Raw genomic sequence first — 11,740 nt, 5'->3', positions numbered from 1 at the left:
TTAAGAAATTCTTTGAATTTGCCATGGTGTGTCAGGCAGAAGTGTAGAGGAGGGTTGTTAGAGTAGTGGCAAAAGGATCCTGGGAGGCCTGACGGGTTTGGCTTCATTAAGAATCAGGGTTGGTTTCTAAATACTGGTAACAAGATGACGTGCCTTAAATTTGTAATCATAGGTAAACTGTATATAAATGAAAAAAACCAGTGTTCATCCACTAAGATTAATCAACAGCACTTCAAAATTCACCTCTTAAGTGCTGTGCCTGCAGCAAGGTTTCACAAGACAAGTCACCCAGAGTTTTTCTTCCCACGTCTGGCTTGCAGAGCAGCTTTTGCAGCCACTTCAAAAACCTCTCTCACTCCATCTTTGGTCTTTGCTGAACACTCCGTGTACCCCAAAGCGCCAGTCCCCTTGACCATATCTCTGCCCTCTTCGCGTCTCACTCGCTTCTGCTTCATCTTGGCTAGCTCCTATCTTGTGTGCACATCATTCCTAAGATCGTTCTTGGTCCCCACCAGGATGATGGGCACGTTGGGACAGAAATGCTTGACTTTTGGTGTCCATTTCTCTGGTATGTTTTCTAAACTATCAGGGTTGTCAATGAAGAAACACATAAGTATAACACCAGTGTCTGAGTGAAAGAGGGACCTCAGGTGATCATCATCTTTCTGCCTGGCTGTGTCCCACAAAGTCAGCTCTACCCGTTTCCCATCCACCTCAATACGGGCCACATAGTCCTGAAACCCTGCGGGTGCGTAGCCCTCTGGGAACTGCTCCTTGCTGAAGACAATGAGCAAGCACGTCTTGCCACAGACTCCGTCACCGACAATTACCAGCTGCTTCTGGATGGGAGCCATTGCTGGAGGACACAGGCCTGGGTGGCTGACATCGTACAAAGCACCTTGAACTTCTCAGAAGACAGGCTCAGGCGACGAATCGGAGTCCAGTCTCTTCGTGCCCAGGACGTGAGTCGCAAGCTGGGAAAGCAGGGCTGGTAACTGAACAGGAGACCACGGACTCACGAGAGAACGGATGGAGGACGCAGGAAGGGAGTGCGAGCCAGCCAGGGCGGGCGGCCTCTACCTAATTTGAAAACTCTTACAGGTGGTGATTCTTTCTCTTTTTATCTTTGGTAGTCCTATTGAAAAACACGTTTATCTGTGTGTTTGTTCATCTGTGTCTTTGTTCAAGTGTGTTTCTTGTGCTCTTTTCTTCTGGTTTCAGTTTTACTCATGCTCATTTCTTCATCCTCCCTTACTAGTTATTTCAGGTAGGATCTGAGAGTGGTAAGATATCATTTTGTTTTTTTAATGTTTGGAAATGAATTTGTTTTACCTTTATTTTAGAACGCTAGTTTATCTGGGTTTAAGATTTTAGTTGACCTTTAATGCTTCAACATAATAAAGGTATTTTCATTCTCTTCTGGCATTTATTATTGATGTTGAAAAGTGTAACATTCTAATTGTCTTGCCTATGTAGCACATCTGACTTGTTTCCTCTGAGACATTTTTTCTTTCTTTCTTTGGTGTTCTGCAACTTCACAAGTATTTGTGAATTTGTTTCTAGTTATCCTCTTCAGATTGTTTTTCACCTTTCATCTTTGATCTTGTTTTTAAATGTTCACCTCTAGAAAACTACCAGAAATTTTCTCATCAAATATCTTTCTGCCATTTTTCTCTCTTACACTTATACCTTATTTTTTTAATCTATGATACATTTATCTTGAATCACTTTTCATATTTTCTATAACTTTATGATGCTTTATTCTAAGTGATTTTCTAAGAACTCTTTCCCAATTTATTAATCAGTTTGATATTTATCTACTTCACTATTTTGCAATGGCTATAGTTTTATTCATTTTTCTTTTTTCTTTTTTCTTTTTTTTTTTTTTTTTTTGACACGGAGTCTTGCTCTGTCACCCAGGCTGGAGTGCAGTGGCCGGATCTCAGCTCACTGCAAGCTCCGCCTCCCGGGTTCACGCCATTCTCCTGCCTCAGCCTCCCAAGTAGCTGGGACTACAGGCGCCCGCCACCTCGCCCGGCTAGTTTTTTGTATTTTTTAGTAGAGACGGGGTTTCACCATGTTAACCAGGATGGTCTCGATCTCCTGACCTCGTGATCCGCCGGTCTCGGCCTCCCAAAGTGATGGGATTACAGGCTTGAGCCACCGCACCCGGCCAGTTTTATTCATTTTTCAAAGAATATTTATAATATATCTTCAGTATTTATCATATCTCCGAAACATTTTAGTTACAAAGTTTCACAATACATCTCTGACAACTATTTCACATGATTAATAAATGTTGTAACATTCAAGAGAGGAACAGACATTGACCTAGATAACGTTGAAGGTTTCATTACACTCTATATATGCTTGTGCAGTTTTTGAAATAATTATGAAAGCATATTTATTTGGGGTTAATGGCCAGATGTATTTTCCATGCCAGTCATTAACCCTCAAGCCATGTCTCACTCCTAGGTCATTACTGTAATTATAAGCAAACATTTAAGAGGCAGTGTAGGTATAGTAGTGTGTGTATATATGTGTGTGTATATATATGTGTGTGTATATATAGATATATGTTTGCACATAGGTGGTGTTATCATATTTGGTATGTATAGGGGACATCTGAAACTGTGTGTTCAATTCATTAATCACAAAAATTGGTTGATTAGATTATCTTTATTTTTAATTCACATTGTAATTAACTTGTAAGTTCAGTTGGAGTCATGTAATAATATCAGAAGCCACTTTTAATTATAAACTTTATATTGTAGTTAAGTAGATTGAAAGTTTACTATTAAATTGAAAACAGATCTTATTAGGAACATTTAATTCTGGCAAAGAAAATGACAATGTGACATTTATGCTAATCATGTGGAGGTACAGATGTTAAAGAGAAAAGGGCTTGTTCCTTGAAGAGTATTTTGTACCATGTGTCCCAGTAAGAATATCTTCTCTTGGACTTGCTTTAGATATTATAACAGCTGCTGAGTCTCTGATTGGGTATGAAGCCCTAACTCTGACTCCCACTACGCTAGCTCAAGCCGAATTAAGCCAGCAGAGCCACCACACTAACTCTCCTTTTAAATTGAGCTACAAGGGTGAGAGCTGAGTGATTATTGTATCTAAGATCTATTTTTTCTTCCCACCAAATTAACCCCCCACAACCCACTTTCTACCATTCAGTCTGTACTTCTGTTACCTTCTGTTGGAAAATATTTAGCTTTTTTTTGGCATTGAGCCTAGTGTTTTTCTGTGGGTATACTTGTACATATGTTTGTACTCAGAATTTATCTTATATTAAAAAAAAAAAAAACTACTAACAATACATTTTAGTTGAATATTTTCTAATTCAAAATAATTACTCAATGTTTGTTGTTTACTCAAATGTCATTCATATTATAACCAGTATGGGTCTTGGTGGCCAACCTGACCATGAAACGCATAGAACTTGCAGATACCCTGAAAATAAACCAGGCATTTCGATGGTGACCTGTTCAGCTTTTATTTGTGCTTTATCTATTTTTCAGACTCCACAAACATAAAGTAGCCAAGAAAACCAGGAATTTTGAAGAAAGTCAAGAAAATTACTGAAGGCCAAGAAATTAAGCCTAGTGGACAATTCACCTAGCACAAGAAGCATGGTGGACTATAAAGACATTGATCACTGAAGTTATGTATACATGCAGAAAAGAGAGGCAGAAAGCATATATTAAATAAAAGAGAAAACCAAAATTCTTTTGAAATTATCTCTCTTGCAGAAGATTTGGGGAGCTTTGCCACTTAAATTTTCTGATTCTGTTTTGATGCATTTATTTTTTAAATTAACGGCCCATGGGGACCTCCATTTTTGGCAAATTAAGTTTCTACCTTCCAATTTTAAATAACCCCAAATCCAGGAATCAATTAAGTCAAGCTGTAAATTGTGTTCATGTCCATAGAGAAGCAGAATAAGTTTACAATAGTGGAGAACACCAGATTTAAAATCAGATGGCCTCAACTGGAATTCTGGCTTTGCCCCTTACTCTCTATGGGATCATGGGAAAAGCATTCAAATTTTCATTTTTTTCTTATATAACATGGGAATAATATAATTTGTAGGATTTTATTTTACAAGTTAATAAGTTATTATTTCTTATAAACTATAAAATAAATTTACAGTTACAAATTTTGCATAATGGAAGGACAATATATGGAATAAAATTTTTAGTCTTCTGCAAAGATAAACACAAAGATCACATTATACAAGCTAACCTTCAGAAGCTTTGGAATCCCTTTCTTTGGAGGTCACCAAACATATTATAAATCACCATCTGTTTGAGATGGTTCAATGCAGAAAATCTAGAAGCAACAGCAAAAGGAAGCTAAGTTTTCAGACTCCTTTCCAGTTTTATATCTTTTATATGTTGAGTAGCATAAAGGTATTTATATTTTTTCTCTTTGAAGATAGTTATCATTAAAGGCTATGAATTAGCAGGATTTTCTTGGTGGAAATAATTTATAAAGTTATATATTTTGATTTTAAGTTGTTTTCAATATCTGAATTTCACATAAACACGAACACTGGTAGTATTCCCAAAATACTAAACTCTTTAGATTACTAGATAAAATGCATAATGAATTAAATATATCTTTGCTTCCAAAAACTTAGGATGGACAGAGTTAGTCCCTTTGTGATTAAAAGCCAGAGTTGTGAATTAACCAAAGGGTTTCCCTGGCCATCATTCTGGATATAGATCTTCAGTGAAATTTTGGTAAGACAACAATAGAAACAAATCTGACCAAGTATCCAACAGAGTAACATTAGAACCCACAACTGCCCAGGTTGCAAACTGTAACTACATAGCTCTGTTTTCCAGAATACCAAACTTATGTATTTGGTGTCGTGGTAGAGAAACAGACACCCCTACCTTATCCATCATTATTATTTATCAGAATGGATATAAATATGTCTAAATGTCTTAGCTTGAGACAATGTCCCAGTAATCCCAGTTATCTCATAGGCATTATTTTATTATTTCTTTTCCCTTAAAGATTTCCACATCTCAACTGTCCTGATGCTGCCACTGCACCATTTGTGGTATCATACTGCTGCTTTTATTGACAGCTTTATTTGTGTGTCAATTCCCAAACTGGTGTGGCACCATGAGCCCTGGTTAGACATACACCTTACCTCTCCTTAACAGGATGGCAAAGGTGCTCTATCCAACTGTCTCAGGACCCCATGCTATGGCTGTGTCTTTCCTGGGCTCTGGATATCTTTCTGTTTGGGACAGCTAATGAAACTCTCTAGTAAAGCTACTGTCTCATACTTTTGCATAACTTTGTGTCCTAGCAAGGTAAACATCTTGGGGAAAACAACTCACAAATTTTAAATTCCTCTTTCATACTTCATCATCCGAGGGATAATGGTGGGATTCAGTTGATTTTAGTCTTCAACATGGATTGAGGTACATTGTCAAGACTTAACTCTCTCATCCCAAACCCTTCCTGTGTCTCCTTTCTAACCAGGGTAATTCTCTTTACATATGTATCTATTTGCCCTAAACACATACCGTTTGGAATTCTACATTTGTACTATTCCTTCTTGTCTGCCACCAACATATAATATCTAATCTACCAGGCTCCCAGTTTCTTCTCAGGAAAAGTTCTGCACAACCCCTCAGGAAGGAATGTACTTAATGAATTATGAGTTATTATTTTCTGTACTAGTTTATAAATCACTTTAAAACAATACGAATAAACATTATATAATTTCATTAATCGATTTATTAAGTTGATAGATATTAATTTAATACTTATAAAGTACCTATTACTAATACAGAAATATAAAACTAAAAATGGATTTTTTTCATAATATTATTTTATAAAATAAATGAGCCTATCGTCCTGAATAAAATTTCCAGTTGGTGGGATGATAGTTCACAGTGGACACTCTCTCCCATCCCTACCCCACAGCACATCTATCTAGCAGGAGACATGCTATGACTGATATTTCCAGATCTCAACTGACACTGCCAGTGGTTAGAAGCTCCTTATCTGGCGTTTACAGTCATAATGTGATAAAATCTTGGAGTTTCACCAAATCTTTTACAAAACTTTTGAACAAAGGATTAATCGACTAAATCCTTTCCAATGTGTTTCTCTTGCCCCAGGATGGTACCAAGTAGTGAAATGGGGTAAGAGGCAGAAAAAAGTTAAGTGTCTGAGTAATCCACTGTTGGACAATCAGTCTCCATATTGTATCAGATGGGGCTGTGGTAATGCACTTTTTTTGATTTCCCAGTTCTGTAGCTCCACTTATTGAAAGAATAGCTTCTATTATTGGATTTGACAATCCTCCTTTTCTCTTTTCTTGCCAAAATATTCATGCAGTTTCAAAATGGGAAAGTCTTGAGTAACATTCACTTCAAAATAGAAGGCTCATTTAGTTTGAGTTTTTGTTTTTTTGATAGCTTTAACAAGTAACAATTATCTCCTGTGTCTATTCTACATTATTTCTTTAACATTTCTCGTTATGGTCTAAAATGTTTGGCCTTGTCTTGATAGTGATGGCTATACCAAATAGTCTCATTCATTTAGGATTATAGCACTATAAATAAAGTGTATGGCTTTCTTTTTCTGACTATAATAAATATTTATTAATCTAATTAGTATATAACAGTTGAGAATTTTGGAAATTAGATGCTGCAAAATATTTTTTTTAGCAGTATGCCCTTTCTATCCTCATGGTCTCTGGTATAGGAAATCATGCTTGTTTCAATATGTTTGCTTCTGATATCATGTTTCAATATCATTTCCAATGAACAAAGGAATCGCTGTACTAGGAAAACTGGTTACATTATTTAAGGAATTAGACAATTGACTTTTCCACAAAAGTATAAAATTAAGTTTCTGTTAACAATTTATTAACAAGTATACACACACACACACACACACACATACACACAGACACGCACACAAAAGCCACCAAAGTTTTTACTTGAACACAGAAATTAATCTAGATCTTTGAGAGCAAGGAGCTCATGGTGAACTTCATTACAAAAGTCACATTATTCTGACATAAAATAGAACCTGACATTTGGCCTAATTATACTTTTCAAGTCTTTAATATTCTGCTTATCATTATGGATATTTAAATAAAGAAAACTCTTCTGATACCTTTTGCCCTTTTTCTGTTTCATAGTCTTCTTTGAATTAAAAAGGAAATTAAGGTTTTCTCAACTAGAAGTTTTAATAGATAAATGAATAATATATTTAAAAATAATGCTAAAACTTACCCCTAATAATTTAAAACAGGGGTATATTTTTATATTAAGTAAAGCATCTATTGCTTTCTCAAATATCTTCTGAAAAGAATAGAGTCAGAAATCCTTTATTATGATTCTAGGCAACTTTGAACTTTGACTTATTCAATCTGAGTCATCTCTAAAACTTTTAGGGTTTTTATCATCATTTTGCTATATATCCTTTAATATTACTTTAATGGATTGGCACAAATCAAAGAGTAGACTGCCTTCCAGTGATTCATCTCATTGGACTTAGTTAAGTCCAGAGGGACATGCTACATTTCAGACTGTCAGGTTGATTTATATGAAAGAACATAGAGTCATTTGCTGAGGTGTTACATTAACTAGACAGCCAAACCAGATCAATGATTTTGGCATTGTAGAATTCTACAATACTCCTAAATTTGAAAAAAAAAATAGAATTATTGAAATGAAATTTATTTTTCTATCTCTTTTCAGATTTCATTTCTTTAATTTTAAATTCAAGGATACGTGTTGAGGTTTGTTACATAGTTTCATGGGGATTTGTTGTACAGATTATTTCATCACCCAGGTATTAAACTTAGTACCCATTAGTTATTTTTATATTTCCTACCATATGTTTTTATTATATACCAGGGCAATATTCTATAATATTTGCAATCTTAATACATTTTTATGCAAACATCAATAATTCACATATAGAAAGATTAATTAATGAGACTGCTTAAGTAATTGAATCACAGCACATTTTCTTTAAACAAGATGAAATTATTAAGGTGAATAGAAAGTTGTTAAATATTTATGGGATCAACTAAAGTAAGAAAAAGGAGTGGTTTTACTTCAGGAGTATAAACTAAATATAACTACTTATATTTGTCTACATTCTCTATAATTGAGCATGTATTCATTTTAATATGTAAACACAATAGATTAGGTTTGGTATATGTTTCGTTTCATTCTACTTTAAGGTAAAAATGTAATTCTTGCAATGGGTAACTCACCTATTCTTATAGTTTAACTGTTTAGTTCTCTATTCCATGTGCACACACCAATCATTAATTATTGGTTATATTTTTATTATGTATAACTTAAACTTTCTTATAAAAATTGGACCTTAAACTCATCATATGCAAAGTCATAATAGTACCCTCTCCTACATCGGAAGCAATTTCTCCTACTTTCATTGTTTGTTTCATACACACTTGTGCTCTCACTCTCTAAAACCTGAAAGTTGAAAATCATTGGCCTTCTCTCCCTCAGAACATCTAAATGTTTCTAGGATTTACCAAATTCATCTCTAATGCATCTCTCCAAGCATTTCCTCCACCAAGTACTCTCTATTTTAATTGTTTCTTCTTCTTTGTTTTAGTTTCTCTTATTTTTGACTACATAATTATTTCTCCAAATTAGCATCGACAACATTGGTTTCTCTTTGCTTAATCAATTCTATATTATGCTGTCAGATTAATATTTTGGGATCATAATTCTGATCAATAAGTACTCAATTCAATTGGGTTTTTCTTAACAGTTCTAAATTTATATATCTTAATATATCTTATCCAAAACTTAGTACTTGCACATAGTAAACTAATCAATAAATATAACCAAAATGAACTAATGGTGAATTAAAATATTTTTCATGATAATAAATTATACCTTAGTATAGAAATAAACATAGTAAAGATAAAATTATATAAATGCCAATATTATATAACTACCCGATGCCTTATTTTTTTGGCTTTTATTTTCTGTTATGTGTGTCCACATGAAACATTTATCATTCAGTTATTCATGTCCTTCAAATCTCAGATTAAATGTTATGTTCTCCTTGATGTCTTCCTGATTGCTGCAGGCAAAGCCACTTTGCATTCTTGTGTCTTTTTTACCAGGCATGTTACCACAGTCCTCCTTGAATAATTGATTATGTAACCTAAGTGTCCTACTTCCACTACTTCTATATATAGTCCTGACCACGATAATCCCTGAATTCTACTTCTGAACATTCTCACTATCACATAGGTGAGATCATTCCTGCCAAACCAGTCTTCCTCCATATATATTTCTAGATATCCCCAAAGGTGTGTGTCTCAGACCTTCTGAATCTAGTTCATTTCTATTCCCAGACAATAATCACCATGATCTTCCTTTTCGGCTTCAGCTTATACATGTTACACTTGAAGAATTCCCACGGTGTATGACCATTTTAAGAATGGTACTGCTTCTGCTCAGCAAAAGAAACTATCATCAGAGTGAACAGGCAACCTACAGAATGGGAGAAAATTTTTGCAATCTATCCGTCTGACAAAGGGCTAATATCCAGAATCTACAAGGAACTTACACAGATTTACAAGAAAAAATCAAACAACCTCATCAAAAAGTGGCTGAAGAATATGAACAGACACTTTTCAAAAGAGGACATTTATGTCAGGAAATACATGAAAAAAAGTTCATCATCATTGGTCATTAGAGAAACGCAAATCAAAACCACAATGAGATACCATCCCATGCCAGTTAGAATGGCAATCATTAAAACGTCTGGAAACAACAGATCCTGGTGAGGATGTGGAGAAATAGAAGTGCTTTTACACTGTTGGTGGGAGTGTAAATTAGTTCACCCATTGTGGAAGACAGTGTGGCGATTCCTCAAGAATCTAGAACCAGAAATACTATTTGACCCAGCAATCTCATTACTGTTTACATACCCAATGGATTATAAATCATTCTACTATAAAAACACGTTGAAGCACTATTCACAATAGCAAAGACTCGGAACCAACCCAAATGCCCATCAGTGATAGACTGGATAAAGAAAATGTGGCACATACACACCATGGAATACTATGCAGCCATAGTATTCATAGAACTTATTAATGAATTAGTTCATGTCCTTTGCAGGGTCATGGATGAAGCTGGAAACGATCATCCTCAGGAACTAACACAGGAACAGAAAACCAAACTCCACATGTTCTCGAACACATGGACACAGGAAGGGGGATATCACACACCAGGGCCTGTCAGGGGTTGGGGGAAAGGGGAGAGATAGCACTAGGATAAATACCTAATGCATCCAGGACTTAAAACCTACATGATGGGTTGATAGGTGCAGCAAACCACCATGGCACATGTATACTTATGTAACAAAGCTGCACATTCAGTACGTGTATCCCAGAACATAAAGTAAAATAAAATAAAAGACAATGAATAAAAAAGAATGACACTGCGGCTTCTCAAGCCTCTTAGAGTTCCTGATCCTCAAAGATTAAGTGAATGAAGGATCTGGAACAATAATGGCAAGAATTATCTAGCCCTAATTTTGAGTCTTGCATCTGAGCTCTACTAATGCATTTCTGCCCAGGTGCAAAGCCTCTTGTGCAAATCACACATTTATCTTCCAGCTCTAACTCATTGACACCAACAGAACACTTAACTGATAGAAGTGAGATCAGTTCATCTTTTCCTAGACCAGATTATTTTCCAGGGCAAATATGCAGCAGTCTGCAACCTGTCAAGGTATGTGCTATCTTCCAGGGAAACCCAGAGCTTCCTAAAGCCTGACATGTGGCCCACAGAAACTTAGTTGCTCTTATTTTCTCTCCAGAAGATGAAGCCCTCATCTCTGCCTTCCTCAATGTCAGTTTCCTTCAGGATATTTTTCACATTTGCTTCACCACTCAGTTATAAGTAAAGAGTGTAATTAATTAGTCTGTCTTCCATTTCTTATCTCAATCAATTCTTTCACAAAAGGCTGTGTGAGAGTGGATGACTAATATTTCTAATAGCAGTTTGATTTTATACTTTCTTCATTTCACACTCTTTCTGCATCATTCATTCTGCCCAGCCCTAGACCCTCCCATTGTCTTCATAATTTTACTAATAGGTTTTGTGTCTCCTATTATTCCTCAAAAGACGATATCTTCACCATGGATAGTCTTATCATTACTCAATACTTAAAAGGTAAACATCTCTTTCTTCTCTCCCTGACTCCTCAAAGCTTTTGTGAATGTTTTCTCTTGCCAGAAACACCCTTCCTCCTTCATCCTTCCTCCACTTAACTAAGAACCTGTTAACCCTTGGCCTTCATCAAGTCCCATCTTCTCTCTGTTCTCTGTATAAAAGTGTCTAGGTGATTTCAATTTCTTACCAATATGACTGTAATCTTATTCAATATTAAAAAGAAAGCAAGTCTGTGGCAAGGTTCACGTTTTATGCGTCTTTCATATTGATTGTGACTTACTAAGTGATGGTAAGTACTCAATCACCTGAATTTGCTCAATCTTTTATTAACTGACGCATAAGGTAGTCTGATCCCTGATCCTGTTACAAAACAACTCTGTTTCCAAATAAAGTCACACTCTGAGGTACTAAAGGTAGGAACTTTAACATATCTCTTTGGGGGGACACAATCCAATTTAGGTCACTTATAAGGCAATTGAGCTGATTTTCCGATGGACTATATAAAGCTCTAAAGT

General features: G+C 35.5%; 1 pseudogene; it reads right to left on the bottom strand.

Annotated features, from left to right (window-relative positions):
- Positions 1 to 284: 284 nt before the first annotated feature.
- LOC103240118 (transforming protein RhoA pseudogene) lies at positions 285 to 854 on the bottom strand (annotated as a pseudogene).
- Between the last annotated feature and the right edge of the window lie 10,886 nt (positions 855 to 11,740).

The sequence above is a fragment of the Chlorocebus sabaeus genome, chromosome 13 (assembly GCF_047675955.1).
Source record: "Chlorocebus sabaeus isolate Y175 chromosome 13, mChlSab1.0.hap1, whole genome shotgun sequence".
Classification (NCBI taxonomy): domain Eukaryota; kingdom Metazoa; phylum Chordata; class Mammalia; order Primates; family Cercopithecidae; genus Chlorocebus; species Chlorocebus sabaeus.
This window is presented reverse-complemented; position numbering and strand designations above follow the sequence as displayed.